Genomic DNA, 24,711 nt, shown 5'->3' on the forward strand with positions numbered 1-24,711 from the left:
ATCCCATAAGTTATTTTTATCGTCGGTCACAGTCACGCTCAAAAGTCTCTTTATAAAAAACCATGGTCTGTTTTTCTGTTTTTTTTTCCGGAACGCGGCCCTCTCACTGTTGTGGCCTCTCCTGTTGCGGAGCACAGGCTCCGGATGCGCAGGGTCAGCGGCCGTGGCTCATGGGCCCAGCCGCTCCGCGGCATGTGGGATCTTCCCGGACCGGGGCACGAACCCGCATCCCTTGCATCGGCAGGCGGACTCTCAACCACTGCGCCACCAGGGAAGCCCATCCATGGTCTGTTTTATCTGTTTAAATGTTTGTCTCTTTTTTAAAGGGCACTTTTCCAGAAGGCTCTTTAGGAACATAAGATTTAAAGGCAGCCCATCTCTATACTGAGCAAGAATGCGTGCTCTAGAGCTGGCCTGCCTGGGCTCAACCTTCAGCTTCCCAGTTTGACTCTGAGCAAATTAGAAAGCCGCTCTAGGCTTCAGTCTCCTTACCTGTAAAACTGGGACAACAATACCACCTGGTAGGGTTATTTGGAGCATTAGATAGGTTAACACATAGACAGCAGTTAGAAATGTAACTGGCACTTAGTAAACACTTAAAAAATGTTAGCTGCTGTTGTCATGATATTATTAATTATTATTATTATCGACATTATTAAAGGTTCTTCAGTCTTAACTCCGGGGTTTAAAGAGGGATGCTATTCTACTGGTTTCCCAGAAGACGAACTTGGATCCAGTCATTATGTTAAGTTGGTGCCTAATGTTAGGAGATCCATCTCTTTAATTTCCCAGCTAGCCATCGTAGACTGTATCCATGTCCTTTCTTCTCTCACTTCAAATATTGCCTGTTATGGGCTGAACTGTGTGCCCTCAAAAAGATGTTCAGTTCCTAACCCCCAATATGTCAGAATGTGGCCTCATTGGAAACAGGGTCATTATAGATGTAATTAGTTAAGATGAGGTCATACTGGCACAGGGTAGGCCCCTAATCCCATCTGACTGGTGTCCTTATAAAAGAATGCAATGTGAAGAGGCAGACATACACAAGGAGAAAACAGCCATGTGAAGATGGAGGCAGAGATTGGAGTTATGTTTTCATAAGCCAAGGGATACCCAGGGCCACCAGAAGCTGGGAGGAGACAAGGAAGTATGTCAGAGGGAGCATAGCCCTACTGACCTGGATTAAGACCTTGATATTGGACTTCTAACCTCCAGAACTACGGGGCAGTGCATTTCTGTTGTTTGAAGCCACCTAGATTATGGCACAGAAAGAGAGTAGGTTGGGGTAGGGTAAAAGAAGACTATTTCTTGAGAGAAAGATACTTTAATTTCCATCAATAACCTCAAACTTAGAAAAATCTTCTTTTGTATGTCTGGTGACAAAGTAAATTCTTCATGCTGTGGTTTTAGTCAATTCTTCCTTGTTTAGTTTTAGTAGAGCTCTGCATTCCTGGGATTTATAGAGAGAAATCTCAGGAGTCAAGGCTATAAAAAGACCTCTATAAAAAGCCTCTCCATACTAAGTTTCTCCACAGAGCACACATGCACACCTCCCTCCCCCATTTCCAGAGCATGCCATTTTCTGCTACTCCATCTCAGCCTTGAACTGGTCCGATGCTGGGTTAAACCATGGTAGGCTAGTCTTTCTGCCACTGCTACTTCTTGACAAGCATAACTAAGCCAGGACAGGGATCATGGGAAACAGCCAGGCTTTCAAAGTAATTGTTCAAGGGCATGGAAATTTATCTATAAAGTCTTCGCCAGCCTTTTTTTCCCCTCTTCTTCTTGTCCTACCCTCCAAACTGGATATACCTCAGACCTACCCAGTGGTTCTACAGGTATCTCTTGACTCCTTGTAGCACTTGAGGTTCAGAAGTTAGTTCACTCTGTGAACACCAGGGTTAAGAGTACCTTGGAGAAGCGGGGGCTACACTGGGGTGCTGCCACCTGAGCATGCTCCCCCCCAGAGCTTATTCCAAGAGTGAGGCTTCCTCCTTTAGAGTTTCCTATTACATCCCCTATGAGGAGATTAGGAAATGGGGCTTTGATAGATTATAGAGAGATAGGTTCCCTGGGATAGAAGTGGTACCTCCTGTTACGAAGACTCTTGGTCTGTATGTGAATGATCTTTTACCCACTAGGAGGCCGGTGGCTTTAGGCCTGGTGCTGGTAACCGATAATTCTTGCCATTTTGGGGGTACTTGCTCAGGGACAGGAGCTTGATATGCATGATTTCATTTATTCCTCACAACAAACCTATGACACAGGGATTATGTCTTCATTTTTCTCACAAGAAAACTGTGGTTCAGAGAGGTCCCATAACTTATGTGAGGCCATGGAGCTTGAAAATGGCAGGCGCAGGATCTGAAACCGGGGTTGCAAGTCCACACACAAGAGGCAGAATGACTCGTGCTCACTCCAGTCTAGGCCTCTCTGGGCCAGTGAGTTCTCATCAATTTAACTTGGTTCCTATTGCCTTCCTGATAGACTGTCTCACAGGCGTTATCTCAAGCAGGGGGTCAGTCCACCGCGGGCCTGTCAACTGTAATTCTTCCAGGGCTTGCCTCGTACTCCAGAAATCACACCTGGAGTGATAACTGGGGCGTGTTTAACATTTGTAGGTCTTTCCTGTTCCTATTTTCAGATATATTATCTTACTTAGATATAAGCCTGGCCCTGTTGGTGGTGTTTACAAAATCATTTGCACAATCTAATTGAAAAGTAATACAAAACAAAAACAACTGCCCCACCGTCCTTTGGGGAGTAGGGATGAAGGAAACATACCCTTCCCAAAAGCCCACTATGTGCCAGGCACAGGCTCAGGGAGGCAGCTCAATTTAGAAGAAAAAAGGAGGAGTTCCATATTCAGAGAAAGCTGCTTTGATTCCTGCCTCTGCTCTAGCTAGGAAACCTTAGACAGGTTACTTAACATCCGCAAGCCTCAGTTTCCTCATCTGTAAACAGTGCTAATGATACAGATTTTCAAGAGTTATTGGGAGAAGTGAATAATAAAATGCAAGCAAAACATCTAGCACAGTGAGTGGCACAGAAGAGGCATTTAATAATTATAAGCCTCCCTCTGCCTGCTTACTCTTTCTGCCGTTGGTTTGTAGTAGTAATTACTGCTGAGGAAGCAGGTGCTGAGTGGTCAAGTGACTTGCCCAAGATCACAAAGCTATTAATTGGCATAAACCAGAACAGTCTGAGAACAGAACTCAAGTCTGAACTGTAAATATGGGAAGTGCCTTGAACGTCGAGAAGGGAAAACGCTCGAAAATTTGGGCTTTTAATCCTTTACAATTATTGAACATATTCTTATTCCAGGCTTGATTATAAGTTCTTCCCCAGAGTCCAAAAAGCCCCATTCTCAAACTTTAGGAATTTCCTTCCTAAGAAAAGGGGAGGGGGAAAGGAAAAAACCCCCCACCCCACCTACAGGTGAAACTGGAAGAAGTGATAACCAGGTAGACTTAACCATGGTGTGTGTGGTGTGTGTATGAGAGGGGCGTGTTCATGCATGTGCACTCATGCACATGTGTGCTGGGAAGGAAGGGGGAAAGCGAGAGACTAGAAGCTTATTAGCATCTGCTGTTTCTAGATTAAGTGCCTCACACAGCTCCAAGCTCTGTGCGGTAAGAGTGCTTCAGAAATCCAGAGGGTAAGTGATCAATAAACACTGTTCTTGGAGCTACTTTTCATGCAGTGATTGGCTTGTCAGTTTGCAAGGTGTCTGGACTAGTACTAAGCCTACATTACATTGTAAACGGGTGTACAACTTGAGATGTTAACCTCCTTCCTCCACCCCTCTCTTCCCATCTTCTTTGGGACAGTCCCCTCCTTAGGCCCTCACTGCTTCAGCCAAGCCCACCAGTTAAAGGACTCGGCCATTCCTGAGAGGCTTTCTATTGCTGTGCTTCTGCCCCAGCGACTTGTCCTGGCAGCTGTTTCATAGCTTTGGGATCACAAAGCAACTGCAGAGTAACACCCCCACTAGACACCCCCACCCCCACCCCCAGCCCAGCTCGGGGGCCTCCTTTCCCTCCTTTGTCCCAAATAATAGCCTCTAATTGCTATTAACATTCCTCTCTAGCACACACATAAGGCATGTCTGTGGTCAGCCTGTGATCTACTGTCACCACCAGTCTTTTGTTTCCTATTGTACTTGGAATGTTATGTTCTATCCCATTTTATACCCATGCGTTTGCTTTTCTTCTCTTGGCATACCTGCTGGCTTTTAGCTTCTGTATTTCTAAACCATCTCACTACTGTTTGTAGAAGAAAACTATCTAAATGGGGTGGATCCCCCTCAATCTTCTACTCTTTCCAGTCAAGTGTACGTTTACCCTACTTTATTCCTCATATTTATAAAACTTAGGTAGCTAATTTTGATAGCTAGAATAGGACTGCAGAGTGGAAATTGTAAGGAGATAGATTTCAACTCAACAGAAAAAAGTGCTTACTAACAGTTGGAGTTGCTAAAAGTGTTTCCAGTCGGCGGAGGCAATCAAGCAGAGGGTGGGTGAGTCATGGCAGGTGTGGTTCGTGCAGTGTTTGCCTCTAGGGTCTCTTTTAACTCTGGTAGTGTATAACCATGAAAATATTTTACTGGACACCAGAAATCCAAGTGAAAATGTAAGTTTTTGCTTATTTTTATAGTATTTCCATTTATGAACGTTCTAAATGCTAGTCTTGTTTTTCAAGAGGCAGGTCAGCTCCTCACTGGTTTTCATCATTCTAGTTACCAACAAAAAGAATAAACTCCATTAGTGTGAACTTCCTGATTCTCATCATCTACTCAAATGAGAAACTATTGTTCTTATTTCATGGATGGGGCAGCCACAAAGTGGCTAAGTAGAGAAGCTGATCATTTCTTTTGTTGGACTTTCAGAACACTGGTTAAACACAAAACTAGCTCACCCAACCAACATCCATCCTTCCCATGTTTGTTGAACAATTATTATGTGCTTGGTACTGAATGAAATACAAAAATGATTCAGATATTGACTCTGGAGTTAAAGTTTATGAGGAGGAATAAGAAAAGTACATAAATAAATATAACAGGAATTGGCAAACTTTTTCTGTAACGGGCCAGTTAGTAAATAGTTCAGGCTTTGAGGACCACTTACGGTCTCTGTTGCATACTCTTATTTGATCCCCATCCCCCAACCATTCCTAGTTTGCTGATCCCTGAAATGTAATAAGGTGTAAAGTGATAACCTTATTACATTTTGAATTAGCTGGAAGTTTCATTTGGGGTGGGCCTGCAAAGATGGGTTTGATTGGGACTTTGGAAGTGGGGAGGGGGCATTCTAGGTGGAAGGAGATCCTTCCCATTACATGCTGTCCTCCATTTTCTACTCTTACAGCAGGGGTTTTCAAAGAGTGGTCAGTATCATCTGGGAACTTATTAAAAATGCAAGATTTCAGGCCCAGAGTGGTTCCCAAACTTTAGCATACCTGAGAATCCACCTGGAGAGTTTGTCAAAACAGACTACAGGCCCCACCTGCAGATCTGTGATACTGCTGGTCCAGGGACCACTGTCTTGGAGAGCATCTGTCACATCTGTACATAGGGTGTTGACGTTGCCCTGCACCAGGTTCGTGCCATTTAGTGCACGTACTCAGAAAGGGGCTTTGAGCCACTGTAAGTTCAGGATGACTTTTTCCTCTGGGGCAGGGGCTTAGGCTCACCCACTGGAGGTAGTTAGTCACTGTGGAGGGCTGTCTGCTTGGGAGCCTGTTCCCTTCTGCGCTTGCTTATTGGCACACATTCTGTCTTGCTCCTGATACATTTGTGTATTTGTATCACTGTTACAAAATGGTCCCCTCCCATTGGGCAGGGGACTACCTCCACTGATCAGGCCAAAAAAAAAAAAAAAAAAGACAGTGCTTCTATTTTTGCATTTAAATTAAATGACTTCTAAAAACTCAGATGTCAAGCTCAGAGAGACTGAGCTGAGGAGGCGGGTAGAAGGGAAAGACAAGCCAGAGAGAGGACACAGAGGAATCTCAGAGGAGGCTGTGGGCAACCAGACACAGGAGGAGTCATTAACCTGGCAGGCATTGAATGGTACAAGGCAATTAGCTTGCCTGGGGTCGTAGCCAGCCAATGAAGTATGCAGCACGGCAATGGAGGGTCTAGTGTAAGGGCAGGGTCATTGCTAGGGAACTCAAAAGGAGGACAAGATAAGGGAGGTTAGAGGTGGGAAAGCCATCTGGGACTAGCGGGAAGGGAAAGGAAAGTACTCATGGTCTCTATGGATATTCATTACCCCGTGGAAGTGTCCAGGTGTAACTGTACACTTGTCAGGGCTTGCCATGCTGCTATTCGAGTATACAGTCTTGAAAATGATCTAAGTGCTCCAAAGTGCATGCGTGTGCACATGTGCCCACTTGCGCATGTGTACACACACACACTCGCTCACACACACACACAAATGCTTTCTTCATGTTACTCTTCATTCACCTGCCAAGTCCAACCAGGCAGAAGGGTAGGCTGAGGACTGCCTGGCTGAAAAACAGTAGGACCACATGCCTAAACACTGGTGGAGTCATAACAGACACAATCCCAAACTTCAGTTTATGGGGCTTCCTTCCATATTTGAAAGCATGCTTGGATTTCCTCTGTCACACGCCTCTTTCACATGCACGTTCTCAGGTCTGTTCTTTGCAGGCATTCTGCAGCCACGCGAATGGGGTCTTATCTTCCTACACACACTCTCCAGACACATTCATTTATTCATCGTCACTTGGAGTCACTCTCATATATTAAGCACTACCTCCTGCTTCTAAAAATCACTTCAAATGTCAGAGTTGCTTCCATAGCTCCTGTTCCTGCTGTCTGTAGGAACTGCTAGCTTTGTCATACTTATAAGAAAGGAAAATGTACCAATATTGGCTTGACTGAGTAAAGAGCCCAACCCAAAGCAGATTGTCCTACCGTGGGATGCAGGTTTGTGGCTGTGGTGTCCCCGCCTTCAAGACCATCCCATTCATCTCTCTTTGTTCCACTCCCTCTCTCTTCCCGCACAACGCTGCAACCACACACTCGGGTTGGGGAAAAAAAAAAAGACAGCCTAATTTCCTGATGATTATGTTGTTACCTAGCAACAGCCAATAGGGGGCTGGGCTTTTTGCCTGCAGTATTTCATGCAAATAGTTTGGAGAAATTGCAGGGTAATCCAGGCTGCTTAGTCTGTCTTCTCAGGGGACGTATTACAAAATAAAACCAACCCAAAAGGGGACTCCTGAAGCCAGGCACATGCTTCAGATAGCAGGCCATCTGATCTCTTTTCCTCACCCCCTCTGCCCTGCACCCCCTGACAAAAGAACGCGGGTCCCACAGACAGACACTCAGGGAGGCCAAAAAGTTGAAAAGAGGGGCTCATTAGCAGCCATCCTTTACCCTGGATCTCTGTTCTGACAACTGGAGCCCAGAGCAACCTCTGATACTCTGGAAACCCTACTTCCCTGGGAAGGCAAGAACACTGCATTCTCAGTAGATGTCTGTGGAGGACATGAAGGAGGAGGCTCCACAGCCCTCCTGTTCAGAAAGGAGCTAAAATGTAGCACTTCTAGCCTGATTTAAGATCCTCGTCTATGCCCACTCCGGCCTGTCTCACGTGGGAAAACCTATTATTCACAACTGCATCCTTCCTGGTGCCCACTGGCAAATCCTTACTCAAATGGTCGAACAATGAGAGGAGCCACATCACTCAGAAGACCCCTTAAAGAGGTTTTTGTTGTTGCTGTTTTCCCAACAAGGATTGAGCATTTGATACACAACATTGTCAGGAGTCACACAAACCAGCTTTCCGTAAGGCTTAGGGGCCAGTTCACTCAGATCTGAACTGGTGTCATAAAAGGTGAACTCAGAAGACAGTGTCCAGGTCTGTCTCCCCTGGGGGAGTGGGCCAGGCTTCAGATGGTAGGGATCAGATTTCAGTGGTTTGTTTTGTTGTAGTTGTTGACTCAATGCTCAGTAATCAGCTGCTGGATAGCTCCTTCCTGTTGTCTTAACACCGCCTCTAGCCAGCAGTCTTGCAAAGGTGTGTTGCTGGTTCCATGGTGAATAGCTAGAGCAGCCCAAGTTACCACTGGATGGAAAACCAACTCGAAATCCTTATCCTACTCACATGTGCCTTTTACATATTTGTAAGACAAGAGATAACTACACTTCAATCATTATAGGGAGGTGGTGACAGCTCTTCAACCTCTGACATTCACAGCCTTGCCATCCATTAAGGAACCAAAGAAAAGAACTGTCAATCTGCCCTTGTTCAGAAAGGCAGAGTTAAGGAATCCCACTCATCTGGGGGGTTGGAAACTCTCTTCCCACCCCAATCCTATGGTGAATTTCAGAAAATTCTTTGAGCCAGGCACATTTATCCTCATAACCTTGGAAATCATACAATAAGCCCCATTTTATAGAAGAGGAAACTGATGAGTAACTTGGTCAAGTGATACAGGTGGAAAACTGGGATCAGAAAGCTGGTCTTTTTACTCTGAAGTCTGCATTGTGACATCCAGATCATCCTAGACCATACCTAAGTCTTTACAGCAGTAAAAATAAAGGAAAAAAGGGAACAGCAACAGAAAGCCACTTTTCAAAGTAAAAAACCAAAAAAACACTAAACGTTTTGCATTTAATATAGTGAAATATATCTTCAGTGATTCTTACCTCTGGTTGCACACTAGAACCACCAGATGATTATGTCAGAAACAATTACACCTGGGCCACAATCCAAACTAATTAATTAATTATTTAAGAATTTCTGGGGATAAGGGGGAGGCATTGTATTTTATTATTTTATTTTTATTATTATTTTTTTTTGCGGTACTTAGGCCTCTCCCTGTTGTGGCCTCTCCCGTTGAGGAGCACAGGCTCTGGACGCGCAGGCTCAGTGGCCATGGCTCACGGGCCCAGCCACTCAGCGGCATGTGGGATCTTCCCGGACCGGGGCATGAACCCGTGTCCCCTGCATTGGCAGGCGGACTCTCAACCACTACGCCACCAGGGAAGCCCGAGGCATTGTATTTTAAAAGCTCCTCAAGCACAACTGCTTTGGAAAATGGTCTGGCAATTTCTATTTTTTTTTTTTTTTTTTTTTTTTGCGGTACGCGGGCCTCTCACTGCTGTGGCCTCTCCCATTGCGGAGCACAGGCTCCAGACGCGCAAGCTCAGCGGCCATGGCTCACGGGCCTAGCCGCTCTGCGGCATGTGGGACCCTCCCGGACCGGGGCACCAACCCATGTCCCCTGCATCGGCAGGCGGACTGTCAACCACTGCGCCACCAGGGAAGCCCCTGGTAGTTTCTTATAAAAATAAACATATACCTACCCTATTACTCAGAAATTCCATTCTTAGGAATTTATTCAAGGAAAATGAAAACATCTGTCCATTAAAAAGTCTCATACAAACATGTTCCTGGCAGCCTTATTCATATTAGCTAAAAAACCGTGGTACATCCATACGGTGGAATACTAGTCAGCAATAGAAAGGAACAAACTATCCATCCATACAGGCAACACCATGGATGTATCTCAAAAATACTATGCTGGATGAAGGAAACCTTACACAAGAGTGCAAACTGTATGGTTCCACTTACGTGAAGTTTTAGGAATAGGAAAAGTTAATCTAGGGTGGGAAATATCAGAGTGGTGATTACCTCTGGAAGTGGGGGGATGGGGGATAACTGGAAGCGGGCATGAGGGGACTTCCGGGGTGATGGCAATGTTCTATATGGTGATAGGGGTTGGTTTACATTAATGTATATTATATGTATACATATACATAGTACATGTATCTGTCAAAACTTACAGAATGGTGTACTTCAGGTCTGTACATTTCATTGTACATAAATTTTACCTCAAAAGAAAAAAGAAACAAATATTGAACTCCAGTTAATGATATGCATGCTGAAGTGTTTAGGGGTGAAGCATTCTGATGCCTGCAACGTACTTTGAAACTGCATAAAAAAGAAGCTAGACTCATGAATGGATAGAGGGATGGATAGTTGGATAGATATGTGATAGGGCAAGCATGGTAAAATGCTAACTATAGAATCTAGAAAAATATACATATATAATATTCGCTGTATAATTCTTTCAACATTTTCATATGCTAAGAATTTTCATAAATAAATAAATTTTGGGGGGAAAAGCTCCCCAGGTGATACCAATGAGCAGACATTGGGATAAAAGATTCATTTTAATTGTCTTAGTTGAAAAGTACGAAATGAATAATGCTGTGTCCCTAATCTCCAGAGATGATTGCAATCACCCCCTCAACACACACACACACACACACACAGAAAAGAAAAAAAATCTGAAACCCTGGAATAAATGAATAAATGGTCAAGTTGAAATAAGACTTCCTAGAGTCAGGCTAAATCTTATGAGGACACTATGGCCTACTTCACACTGGACTTAAGTAGGACACATCATTTGACATATTGTCTGATGAGACAAAATGTTTGAAATGAGGACAGTTCTGGAAAATCTAGGCAATATGGTGGCTATACTTAAGCTCTAGAACTGGAAACCCTTAAACCATGCTCAGCAAGTATGAGAGTGAAGTGCTATTCACTACTCAGCATTTGGCTTAAAAGCTCCTATTTAGCCCCTGATTCTCCTCCAGGGCTTGTATGTTTAGGCTTCTCAGAGTGTAATTTTCCCTCCTCCATTTTCTCCCGGTTGGACCACAAATCCATAGGGATCATGCAGGGTCGGGCATTAGAGAGGGAGAAGCTGGTGTGTGGTGCTCCAAAGGATCGGCATGGACAGTTGATTTCAATGGGGTGGGGAAAGGGTGAGGGGAGGAGTAATGGGGGAAATAATGCAGTCAAGTGCAACACGGAGCCCCTATTCCCTGAGCTGCCCCATTTATTCTGCGTAATTGCTTCATTTCCACCGGCGGTGCATCTCAAAATGAATTTCATTACTGGTGCCTTGGATATCATATTGATTACCAGTTTCATCGATTCTTATCTTGCTAATTAGCATATAAATTAGCCATTTGGGGGAGGCATTAGGCAAAATTGAATTTTCTCCTTAATCTTCTTTCAGAAGGTAAATGAAAATGGATGTGGCCTGTTAAGGCCCACGGCCTTCCCACGACAGATCTAAGTACTGTTCACAGCCAAGGAACCCTTTCCTTGGGGCGAGAGAGGTTCATGGGAGCAGCCTTCCTACCCTACCCATTGGATGATACTGCTGCCGTCAGAGCCCCTTCAGAGGTATCAAGAAAATTTGAGGCAGAGGGTAGACATGCAAGCAGAGACATGTTCCCTTGGAGGAGACACTGCACTGATGGACAACAGTGTCCGCTCCCACATACACATGATGCAGTGGTGTTTACTTCCAAGGCTGGAACCGAGAACGCCGTTCTGCTCTTCGGTTCGGCAGTAAGATGAAGGCTCTGGAATCAGATGATCTGGGTTGGAATGCCTGCTCTGCCCCTTACCAGCTATGTAATCGTGAGCACTTTATCCTCTCGAAGGCTTGCACTGTCCTCATCTGTAAGATGGGGACAATCACAGCACTGCCTTCATTGGGTAGCTGTGAGGATGAAGAAAGAGAATGTATTTGGAGCACTCAGCACAGAGCCCGGCACCCAGCAGAGCTCACAGAATGTCAGTGTTCTTCAGCAGAGAAGAATCTTAGGAAACCAGGTGCCAGGGTTCTCCAGAGGGAGCTCTCAGCTTCAAAGGAAATGTTACTCTGAACTCCCAGGTGCTTAATCCCTAGAACAGGTCACGGGCCATTAGTCAGGCCAGCTTGGTTCTTGCTACTCAAGACCTAAGCCTCAGACCAGCAGATGACATCACCCGGGAGCAGCCTTAAAACGAAGACTCTTAGGCCCCATCCTAGATCAGCTGAATCAGAATCTGCATCGTAACAAGATTTCTGGGTGATTCACATGCATATTAAAACTTGAGAAGTACTGTTTTAAGTTATCCCCTGTTATGGACCGAATGTTTGTGTCCACCCAAAATACGTATGTTGAATCCCTACTCCCTCAGTGTGATGGCATTAGGAGGTGAGGCCTTTGGGAGGTAATTAGGACTAGATGAGGTCATGAGGGTGGAGCCTTCATGAATGGGATTAGTGCCCTTATAAGAGCTACCAGAGAGCTTGCTTCCTCTGCTCTGCTCTCTGCCATGTGAGGATATAAGAAGTCAGCCGTCTGCAACCCAGAAGAGGGCTCTCATCAGAAGCCTATGATGCTGGCACCCTGATTTTGGACTTCCAGCCTCCAATGCTGTGAGAAATACATGTCTGCTGTTTATAAGTCACCAGTTTATGGTATTTTGTTATAGCAGCCCAAGCTAAGACATCCTCTTAATTAATCTTCTATGGTTAGAGAAGAAAGGGGCTTGGAGATCACCTAGTTAAAACGGGCATCTCAGAAAGGTGAGGTAACTTGCCTAGAGCCAGTCCAGGGCAGAGCCCAGACGAGGCTTTCAGTCTGCAGACGCTGAGACTGGTCTGGCGTAAGTGGTGCCTCCAGTGGCACAGAAGGTGGCAGTTTTGACCCCGCCTCGAGATACAGCCACAGGGGACTTTGGAAGAGGGAGATTCTGTTTCGTTTGGAATATTGTTGGGGGCTTTGCATCCCAGTGACTTGGATGACCTCAGTGGAAGATAAAGATGTGATAGAGGAAAATACAGAAGCGTATTCTTCTCACCCTTGATCACCTCTGCACGCCCCTGCCCTTTGAACTCAGAATGCTTCAGGTGAGGACACACAAGAACTGCTAACAGGGATGCTCCGGAGAAGGTGACTGAGTGGCAGAGGAACGTGGGGGATGAGAGATAGGGTGGGGGGCTGTTTTCACTGTATACCCTTTATAGCTTTTAAATTTTTTTCCCTATGCATATAAAACATATTCAGAAGTTAGTCAAGAATAATTTTAAAAAGAACCCCTCAGATAGATATGCAGTTAAAAACAATATCCCATCTGGCCCTGACATTTGATCATCTAGCCCTACTTACAATTGTACTTTTTCTCTCTCTCCTCCTGAAACCTGAAACTTTAAAGCATTTGTGGAAGGATGGAATAAATAGCGGTGGAACGATTCTCAGGCTGGCATAAAGATATAAACACTGATCTTGCCTCTGCCCTATGAGTCAGGCTAAGTTTTTTCCTCATTAGGAGGTGAAATGCTTTACAAACTTTTAAATGGCATTAAATAAGTGTAAGTATGATCTAACCCCATCTCACCCATTAAATCACAGCGAGAGGGAGGAGAGGACTTTTCTCTAACAGGGCTTCCTCTAGATTTGGAATAACCAGTAAAAATGGAAGGGGATGAAGCAGGTTACAAACATAACATGCATGATATAATTCATTTTTGTGAATTCCACGTTACTGAATGTATAGCTAGCTGGGAGGACATGTACCAAAATGTTAATAGCAGTTGCTTGGGGTGGTATGGTTACTGCTGATTCTCATCTTCTTATTTGTGCCTTTATTTATTTTCCAAATTGCCTATATTTTTAAAAGTAACTGGGCTTAAACACCACCAATATTCTTAGCACAAAACATAAGTGAAAAATGAAAATGTCAGGGAAAGAATGTTCATTCTCCATCTGAACAAGTCCTGGCCATTCAGAAGCTGGGGGTGCAGTAGGTGCAGACACCTGCTGACCAGGGCTGGGGGTAGTCCTCGCTTCCTAAGTACACATTCCAGTGGACCCAGGGACTGTTGGGTGGGTGTCAGAGCTAGGAAGCACACGAAGATGGGAGGTGGTGGACTCCTGGGATCGTCTCCCAGCAGAGAGTGCAACTCCTGACCCAGACACTGACCCTGCAGTGTTCCTGGGCAGGTCACTCAATCCAGTTCACCTCGTCAGCCTAACTTAGTGCTGCTTGGGCAGTAGGTGGAACAGACACAGTTTCTGCCTGTAAGGACTTTGACAATATTGTAAGGAAAATAGAAATATATACAGGGAACTACAACACAAGGCAGAAAGTGGAGAACCCTACCATGGACATACAAAGTGAAGAGTGGAACAAAGCAGTGTGGGGTAGTGGCTTTGGGGTTACCCAGGCCTGGGATGGGATACACCTGTCACCTACTACCAGTGTGACTGAGGACAAGGTGCCGTACCTCACTGAGTCATTATTTCCTCATCTGTAAAATGGAATAACCACCCTTGAAGGGACACTGTGAGGATCAGACAGGATCCCTGTAAAACTTCTAGAACAGCACTCACACAAGTAGGAGCTCACAGAAGCTACTGCAGTTGTTATTACTTTGGACGATAAGCTGACCAGGGCCACAAGGGCCACATTACAGAACGTTAGGATCACCACGGTCCCCATTTAGAAAAAGTTCTATGGAGTCATACAATTATAGGTGAACGGATACCAAAAAGCTCAGTCACTGGTGCCAAGGTTTCCTGGCTGACGCCACACAAACAGGCCAGTCTTTTTATTTGCTGTAATAGACTTGAACATTGCCCTTGGAGATATGTAAAGAGTTTGCTTCGCCTCTGGACAACCTTCTGTTTCCCAGGCCGTACATGACCCAGTGAGTGGTTTACATCCTAGAGTTGTGACTTAGTCCACGTTTTTGAAATTTCTGTAGCAAGCCTCCTCTACCAGTCATTGAATTTGGCAAAGAAGCTGGTGCTACTGGGGAATGGGGACAGGAGAGAATAAAGGAATAGAAGTCACAACCCTGACCCCAAGAACTTTTAGGTGGGAATGATCAGGATATGTGTGGGGGAGGGGAGGTGGGGAAGAGGGTAGCTTTAAAATATTTAGAAGATAATAGTAAGTGGATGGAACTAATTCATAATTATGCCTAATTTTCCCAGTAACTATGTTTCTGAAAATTGATGTGTTAATATTTGTATTTACAAGGCCCTGGGGGCTCATAGAAATCAGAAAGAGGATTGGGCCAGATACTTTTTTGATGTAGCACTGGAATAAACCCTGCTCTTGAGAGCCCACTGTTAGCATCTCTTCTGAACTCTGCATTCTGTGACATCATGTTGGTAGCTTGAAACTGGTCATGGTGGGAGTATTTACACCCCACCAGAAATCAGCAAGTGCTACAAATCAGGGCTTTTTTGAGTGTATGGGAGAGGAGAGAGAGGAGCTGGTTGTTAAACATTTATCAGCACATCACTGAATGAAACCAAAGAAGGATTCCCAGAACAAATCCACACATTTATGAACACTTGTTATCTGACAGATGGGTATGTCAGATCAATAGAGAAGGGATGGATATTTCTTTAAACAGTGCTGGGAAAATCAGGTATCTACATGGAAAAAAATGAAACTGATAGCCCATTTCACACCAAATTAATTTTTAAGTGGAAATATTAAATATTTAAGTGGAAAATACAGAAATATAAGACTTTTAGAAGAAAATCGTAATGACTTCAGTCATTATGGGTTTTTTAAACAAGAAAAGACTGATAAATTTGACTATATTAAAATTAAAAACTTCTATTTATTAAAAGGTATCATAAAGAAAGTGAAATTCAAACCTTACACTGATAAAAATATTTTCGACACACATCATCAAAAAAGAATTTGCATCCAAAATATTAAAGAATACCTATGAACCAATGAGAAAAAGGTACAACAGAAAAACAGACAATAGACTTGATTGGATTTTCTCTTTTGTGAAATACTACATGGCCAATAAGCATACAAAAAACGTTCACCGGTCAGAATGGCCATCATTAAAATAACATCATTACAAATAACAAATGCTGGAGAGGGTGTAGAGAAAAGGGAACCCTCCTACACTGTTGGTGGGAATGTAAGTTGGTGCAGCCACTGTGGAGAACAGTATGGTGGTTCCTCAGAAAACTAAAAATAGACTTACTATATGATCCAGCAATCCCACTCCTGGGCATATATCCAGACAAAACTATAACTCAAAAAGATACATGCACCCCAATGCTCATAGCAGTACTATTCACAATAGCTAAGACATGGAAACAACCCAAATGTCCATTGACAGATGAATGGATAAATAAGATGTGGTACATATATACAATGGAATACTACTCAGCCATAAAAAAGAATGAAATAATGTCATTTGCAGCAACATGGATGCAACTAGAGATTATCATACTAAGTGAAGTAAGTCAGAAAGAGAAAGAAAAATCCCATATGATATCACTTATATGTGAAATCTAACATATGACACAAATGAACCTATCTATGAAACAGAAACAGAATCAGGGACATAGAGAATAGACTGATGGTTGCCAAGGGGGAGGGGGATGGGAGAGGGGTGGACTGGGAGTTTGGGATTAGCAGATGGAAACTGGTATATATAGAATGGATAAACAACAAGGTCCTGCTATATAGTACAAGGAGCTATATTCAATATCTTGGGATAAACCATAATGGAAAAGAATATGAAAAAGAATATATATGTGTATAACTGAGTCACTTTGCTATACAGCAGTAATTAACACAACATTGTAAACAACTATACTTCAATTCAAAGAAGTTTGCCTTATAAGGAGAAAAATGCAAATTAAAACCACAATGAGATAAAATTTCATAGCCATCAGGCAGGCAGCAATTTTAGAGTTTGACAATGTCAAACACTGGGGAGGATCTAGGGCAGTGGTTACTCTCACACAGAAAGGGGAGGAATGTAAATTGACACACCACTTTAGGGAACAGATGGACATATCCATATGACCCAGCATTTCCATTCCTATGTATACACCCATCCTAGAAACACTCTTACACAAGTTCATAAGGCAGCACATATGGTGATATTCATGATGGTGTTGCTGGTTACAGCAAAAATGGGAAGTGACCCAAATGTCCATCAAAAGCAGAATGTCAAAGTAAATGGTGGTATATTTATTCAACAGAATACTATATATAACAGTGAAAACAAACGACATACAGTCTCATCATCACCCCAGACAGATCAGAAAAACATAATGTTGGCCAACAGAAGCAAGACCCAAAAAAATGGATACAGTATGATTCCATTTACACAGAATTCAAAACAGTCAAAACTAAAAAGTATATTGTAAAAAAAAAAACCAGTGTATTGTTTAGGGAACCATTCATACGTGGTAAAACTATAAAGAAAAGCAAGGGGACACTTATCCCTTAAGTACTGGCAGAGTGGTATCTCTGGGCGGAGAAGAAGTTGCTAGCAGGGAGGGGCAGACAGGTGTCTCCTAAGATTCTCTCAACTTGGGTGATCAGTAAATGTTGTTCACTTTATAATTATTCTTTAAATTCTGCACATACATATTATACATATTCCTGCATTATTAAACATTTCACAGTAAAATGAACAAATATATCCAGTGTCTACCCTATGCAAAGGCACCAGGGATGCAAAGCTAAGACTGACTCAGATTCTACACTGCTCTGCTAAAACGACTTTCACTGAGGTCACGGGCTTCAATGTCACTAAATCTAATAATCATTTTCATTCCTTGTTCTCCTTGATGTCTCAGCAGCACTGCTGACCCTCCTCTCTCCTTGGAAAGGTGTCTAACTTTGGCTTTCATGAAACCACATTCTCCTAGCCATTCCTCTCAATCTCCTGCAGAGGCTGGTTTCCCACCGCCTAACCATTACATGCTGGAGTTGCTCAAGGTTCAGCCCTGGAACCTCGTTTTTTTCGTACTTTATTCTCTCTCTCTCTAGACATTCACATCCACCCCCATGGCTTCAATTACCTTGTGTATATCAAAGAGTTAGAGCTCCAGCTCAGACCTCTCCCCTGAGACCCAGGCTGTTGTATCCCATTATCTAGTCAACATCTCTCTCTACTTGGATGTTTCAAAAGCCTCTAAATCTTAACCTGTTCAAAATGAAACTTATGATTTCCCTCCAAAATGAGCCTTCTTGTATTCTCTCTCAGTGAATGGCACAACCAGTAATCCTGGACAAATATTACACCATGAAGGCAAAGAGCCTTTTGTTTTTCCTCCTATAAGATGAAAGAACTTGCTCTTTTCTTCCTAGGAAAGAGTTGAAAACAAAGAAAATTATTTTGGTTACAGCTGTAAGTAGAAATGAAACCTTTCAAAAAACATCATCTGGCAATTTAGGCTTCCTCCACAGAGGGAGCTCAACAAAGTTAGTTTCTTTCCCTCTAATTAAAGAGCTTTTCTGAAACACAACAGTACTACTATATGATTAAAGTGTTTTCCCCCCTCCTCCTTTCAACCCATTGTGCACATTTTCTTGTCCCTTCTTTCCCTTTTTAAAAAACACTATAGTTTTGTATACAATAGGTTCTTAAATAGTTTGATGTTTTTCTTCATTTTCTGTTTCTACTTTTTTCCTATTTTCCCTAGCTTACCTCTCCCTGACTGAATGAGAAGATGGTATTTCAATCAACATACATCTATTGAGCACCTATTGTGTGCACTCTGGTGAGCAAGATAAGATTCCTACTCTCACGTGTTTTATATCTGGGGCAGGGAGGAAATAATTAAGACATCAGATAATAATATGTGCTAATTAGGGAATTAAAATTGGGTCATGTGGGCTTCCCTGGTGGCACAGTGGTTGAGAATCTGCCTGCCAATACAGGGGACACGGGTTCGAGCCCTGGTCTGGGAAGATCCCACATGCCGCGGAGCAGCTGGCCCCGTGAGCCACAATTACTGAGCCTGCGCGTCTGGAGCCTGTGCTCCGCAACAAGAGAGGATTTGATAGTGAGAGGCCCGCGCACCGCGATGAGGAGTGGCCCCCACTTGCCGCAACTAGAGAAAGCCCTCGCACAGAAATGAAGACCCAACACAGCCATAAATAAATAAATAAAATTTTTAAAAAAATTGGGTCATGTAATGGGGAATGACTAGTGGCTACATTAGGCTGGTGGTCAGGAAAGGCTTGGCTGAGGAGGTTATGGTTAAAATTGAGATCAAACTACAAGGAGACAGCCATTGTGTCCCAGAAAAAGTGATGAGTTAGAGCAAAGTCCCTAAGATAGAAACAGACAGCATGATTGATGGCTGCACAGTAGACTTAAGGGCCAGTGACATAAAATGAGAGGGTCTAATCTAAATGATCAGATCACACAGGGCTGTGTACCCAGGGTAAGAAGCTGGAGTTCACTCTTTTAGAAATATACTATTTTTATGCCTGTAGGTTCTATAGGGATGTTCTCATTTTCATTCTTTTTTTTTTTTTTTTTTTTGGCCGTGCCACGTGGTAGGCGGGATCTCAGTTCCCTGACCAGGGATCAAACCCGTGCCCCCTGAAGTAGAAGCACAGAGTCTTAACCACTTAACTACTGGACCGCCAGGGAAGTCCCTCATTCTTGAAATTGGTAATCTTTGTACTTTTTTTCTTCACTACTCTTTATAAGGATTTTGAATCTTATTAGTCTTTAAAAAGAACCAATTTTTGGTTTTGTTGATCCTCTCTATGAATGTTTTCTCTTTCACTAATTTCTATTCTTGTCTTATTTCCTTCCTTCTACTTTTTTTGGATTTAATTTGCTGTTTTTTTCCCCTTGAGATGGGTGAGTTTAAAACTATAAAATCCCCTTTAACTCAGCTTTATTTACACCCCAGGAGTTTTTTTATATATGGTATTTTTCATTATCATTCAGTTACTTCTAATTTCTACTGTGATTTGTTCTTTGACCCATGGGTTACATAGAAGTGTACTGCTTAATTTTGAAATATTTGGGGCACAGTATGTGTCTCCAGTCACCTTTTTCTTATTGTTCTTAATGATACCAATGTCAGAGAGCATAATTATGTGCAATTTTAATCTTTTGGAATGTGTTGAACTAGCTGTATGTCCAGTATATATATGGTCAACTTTGATAAATGTTCCATGTGTGCTCTTGAAGAGAATATGTATTCTATAGTTAAGTACAGGATTCTATAAATGCCCATCAGTGAAATTAGCTGTTATTCAAATCTTATATATCCTGTTTTTTTGACTGCTTGTTATATCAAATTCCATGAGAGAAATGTAAACATAAAACACCTCAATTGTGAATTTGTTTTTGTCTTGCAAATTCTTGCTTTATGCATTTTGAGGCCATTTTATTGGGTAATTATAAATTTAAAATTCTTATATCTTTCTGATAAATGGAAATTTTATTCTTTTGAAGTAATACCTTTTATCTCTAGAAGTGTTTTCTGACTTAAGATAGTTTTGCCTACCATTTATATAGCTGTTATTGGCTTCCTTTTGTTGTATATTTTCATGGTGTATCATTTTTCCATTTTTTAATTCTTCAAATTTTCTCTTTATTTATATCAGAGTTTCTCAACCTTGGCACTGCTGACCCTCTGGGCCAGATAATTCTTTGTTGTAAGGGGGCAGTCCTGTGCACTGTAGTTTAGCAGCATCCCAGGTTACTGCTTGTCAATAGTACACCCCCTCCTGCCAGTTATGACAACAACAAAAAATCTCCAGACACTGTCAAATGTCCCTTTGGGGACAAAATCACCCTAAGTTGAGAAATACTGTCTGATATTTTAGGTAGTCTTCTGTAAACAGTAGACAACTGAATTATAATCCATTGTGACAATGTTTGTCTTTTAATGGGAACATTTAGTCTATTCACATTTAATGTAATAGTAGTAAACTCTCAGTTTTTGTTTGCCTCAAAATACCTTTAATTTTCCAGAGCTGTTTTCCTCTGCCTAGGTCCAATGAAATGAAGAACAGAAAGAATGTGTAGCTTCAAAATTAGAAGAGGCACATGAAGTTATTTTACCTTCTTCTGCAGACCCCCTGCTAGCTCATCTGGTGATTTACACAAGTTAAAACAGGGTACCTCCTGTGGGTAGATGCTGCCTCACTGGCACATGGCTTGGCAAGTGGAAGATATCTTTGTGAGAATTAGAGAAATGCACCCCTTTCTCTGGGCAGAAGCAGCTCAGAGTGAGGCACAGGTTCTGGCGACTGGAATGAGGACTAGATTTTTGCCTCCACTAACTTGTTGGCAGGAGGTCCTTGTAAAGCAAACAATCTGCAGAAAGAATTATGGAAGGCTTGGTCTTCTGGCTTCCATTGTTGATACTGAGAAATTAGCCATCAGCCTAACTGCTACTTCTTTGACGATAATCTATCTATTTATCACAGATTTGTCTTTGGTTATCTGCAGGTTTACAATGATGTATTTTAAGTGTGTATTTCTTTTCATTTGCTAGCTTGGGACTCATTAGGCTTCTTGAATCTATGGATTGGTGTTTTATGTCAGTTTGAGAAAATTCTCAGCCATCATCTCTTCAAATATGCCTCTGTCCCAAACTGCTTCTCCTCACCAACTGGGACTCTCATTAAAAGCATGTTAGGGCTTACTCTATCCTTTATGTCTCTTATCCTATCTTGTATATGTTCTGTCATTTTATCTCCTCTCTTGCATTCTGGTTACGTCCTTTAGATCCATTGTTCAGTTCTCTCCTCAGCTGTGTAAAATCTGTTGATTAATATGTTCACTGAGTTCTTAATTTTGGTTATTGTATTTTTCAGTTTTGGAAGTTCTATTTAGTTCTTTTTCCAATCTGTTACAACATTTTTTACAGATTCCTGTTCCTGCAGATATTTTCAAGCTCATTAAAAAAAAAAACCCTTTAAATGTAGTCAACACAGTTGTTTTAGAGTCTGTCTAATAACTGCAATATCTGAAGTTTTTTTTTTTTTTTTTTTTTTTTTTTGTGGTACGCGGGCCTCTCACTGTCGTGGCCTCTCCTGTTGCAGAGCACAGGCTCCGGACGCGCAGGCTCAGCGGCCATGGCTCATGGGCCCAGCCGCTCCGCGGCATGTGGGATCTTCCCAGACCGGGGCATGAACCCGTGTCCCCTGCATCGGCAGGCGGACTCTCAACCACTGCGCCACCAGGGAAGCCCTATCTGAAGTTTCTGTGGGACTTGGTGTTGTCTGCTGTCTCTACTGGTTATTACTCAGGGTAGCCTGTTGTTTTTTGGAACTAATTATCTTTGACTACTGGTCATTATACTTGGAAAAAAAATCATTTTTGAGATTGAGTCCTTAGGATAATGGCACAATCCTCCAGAAAGGATTTTCCTTTGCTTCTGCCAGGCACCAGGGGACATGACTAGTATTCATTCTGGTCTAAGTTAATAAAAGTTTGAGGTTCTCTGGACCACCTGTGTCAACAAGTCTGAACTGCTCCAGGGCTGGTTTACTTTCACTTTACTCTTACTCTGAAGGTATAGCTCTTCGTGGTCCCAGCTTACAAAGGGGAGGGCTTATTAGATTTCTTACCTAGGTTTTGATTCTTGCCCTGTAAGGCTACCAACAACCCAGTTTGATTTCACAGATATTTCTTCCAGATTAGCAAATGTCTTTAGAGAAAAGGAGGCTTTGAGTGCTCAGCTTACATCTCTGGGTCCTTGCTTTACCCTAGATTTTGACTCAGGTCTACAAATCTTGCTATTTTGTTAGCTCTTCAATACATTTAAGAAAATTAAAAAGAATATTTCTCTCAACCTTTAGAGTTGTCCTCAGTGGTTCTAACTACCTAGCCCACCACTACCAGAAATGAAAATTCCTAGATTAAGAGGGATGAGAAGCCAATAGAGTACTTTTAAACAGAGGAGCAAGGTAATCAACTAGTTTATTTTGGTCACATTCTGTCAGACTCTGTTTATAAGCTTAAGGGATAACATATTTAAAACATTAACCGAAAAAGAAAATAACGGTTTGAATTGCGTGAATTTGGTATTTGCACAATGTCTGCTTTACAGGGATGTGTGTAATGAAAACGACTTTACATCAAGTTTGAGGATTTAATCAGAGTGCAAGGATGCACGAGTAGGTAAATACAAATACGGAGTTTGATACTGTTCAGTGATGTCCAGCTTACAAGTCAGACTTCCCTCATATACTCGCTGAAGGATCTAAAATAGTGTTAACGGCATCACTTTGGGGTGGTGGGATAGCAGGGGTTTTTCCTTTGGCTTTGCTTATCCACACCACCCCCTACCCCGGCACCAATCTTCTAGAATGGAAATATATCTTTTTATAATAAGAAAAAATTGATTGATATAAAATAGAGTTCCTTTCCCTTATGGATACATCTAATCCACCACCTCACACCAGCCATTTCTAGGTCTAATCCATCTAATTAGCAGAGAAGTCTACAGTCTCCTAATTCCATCTTTTTGTCATGCTTAGTCCATACACAGCTTTTCTCGCCACCCAGCATAAAGAGTAGCATTTAGCCATCAGCAGTGGGTAGGTGGCTCATAATACATATATTTGTTGAACTGAAAACAGATTGCTAAAAGCCAGATTTTTACCCACATAACAGTAACAGAATATCACATATTTCAAATGTGATTATTTTCTACCAAATAATCTGCATTTTTTTTTTTTTTTTTTTTTGTGGTACGTGGGCCTCTCACTGCTGTGGCCTCTCCCGTTGTGGAGCACAGGCTCTGGAGGCGCAGGCTCAGTGGCCATGGCCCACAGGCCCAGCTGCTCCGCGGCATGTGGGGTCCTCCTGGACCGGGGCATGAACCCGTGTCCCCTGCATTGGCAGGCGGACTCAACCACTGCGCCACCAGGGAAGCCCCCAAATAATCTGCATTTTAAACTATCCTTATGGCATTATATTATCTCTTATACCCAAACTAAATAAAAATATTTTGTGAGAATACCCAAGGGGAAAGTTACTGTTATGATGACTTCATGTATTGTTCCTGGAAGGCTGGTCTGTTCTATACTTAGTAATTCTGTGCAGTGCTGCTCAATAAGGCTTATTTGCCTCTCCTGCCTGGAGGGAATCATACCTGCCCCCGCTCCTTTACAGAGAAAACAGATGCCTGGAACAAGCTGGAATTTCCAGGAAAAACATCCAAGCTCAGTTCAAGCCCCTGTGGGATGACTGCACTGATGCCATCTTCAATGCGTCTTCCTTTCCCCCTCTGGCTGGCATGGCTCCTTGTCTGCAGCCTCACTGACTGCAGCTTTGCCTTGGAGAGCAGACTGTCTTTGTGAATGACTCGCTCAGGGAGCATGTGCAGGACGAGCCCAGAGCCTCCCTCCATGGGAACGTGAGAGGAGAAGCTGAAGAATGGGCTGAGAGCAGCAGCTGAATGGAACGGGTCATGCTGCTTCTTGAGGCTGAAAAGGCCAATCCTGTAAAGGAGTCGATGAGAGCACCTCATTGGGTTTCACCCCTCGGGCCCTGTGTGTGCAGAGAGGGCTGGGAAACACTGCTCTGCACGTGAGCGGGGGCAGTGAGACTCCGGGGCTGCTCTCCAGACACACTTATCCACCTATCTGTTTCATTCAATTTTATTTGTACAAAAGGTCGGTTGAGGCAACGGCAGACTAAGCCTTTAGAGACCATGGGCTATGCAAATAGAACCTTAATGGAAGATTAAATCAGCCGAAGTCCCCCTCAGTGCTTTTCCATTTGTGGGACTGGAACTGGCAGTAGGAGGGGATGAATCACTCTTACTATATTTGAATGGCTTCTTTACAAAAATAGCAGGCACTATAATAAAGCAGCCCCAGAAATACCTAGTAACAAACAATAAAAATACCTTCCTATAAAGAGAATGAACATGATATTATGGTCATGGTTAAAAAGCAAGCATGATAAATCAAGGCACCAACTATGGGGGTCCCCTTTTTCTTTATCACCTAATGAAGAACCAAGACTTTCTTTACTTGGAATCTTCTGTTTATTATGATTACTACTCCAAAATAATTTCTAAATATGCAGTGAACTACTTCTCAACAATTATGT

The 24,711-nt window shown here is 42.8% G+C and overlaps 1 long non-coding RNA gene across 1 annotated transcript; it reads left to right on the top strand.

Moving 5' to 3' along the window:
* Window positions 1–11,599: 11,599 nt before the first annotated feature.
* On the top strand, window positions 11,600–24,592 carry LOC132483758 (uncharacterized). Its single transcript, XR_009531108.1, has 4 exons — window positions 11,600–12,738; window positions 18,314–18,391; window positions 19,180–19,293; window positions 23,767–24,592. It is a non-coding gene; the product is annotated as an uncharacterized LOC132483758 (long non-coding RNA).
* The last annotated feature ends 119 nt before the right edge of the window (window positions 24,593–24,711 follow it).

Source organism: Mesoplodon densirostris, chromosome 2, assembly GCF_025265405.1.
Source record: "Mesoplodon densirostris isolate mMesDen1 chromosome 2, mMesDen1 primary haplotype, whole genome shotgun sequence".
Lineage (NCBI taxonomy): Eukaryota > Metazoa > Chordata > Mammalia > Artiodactyla > Ziphiidae > Mesoplodon > Mesoplodon densirostris.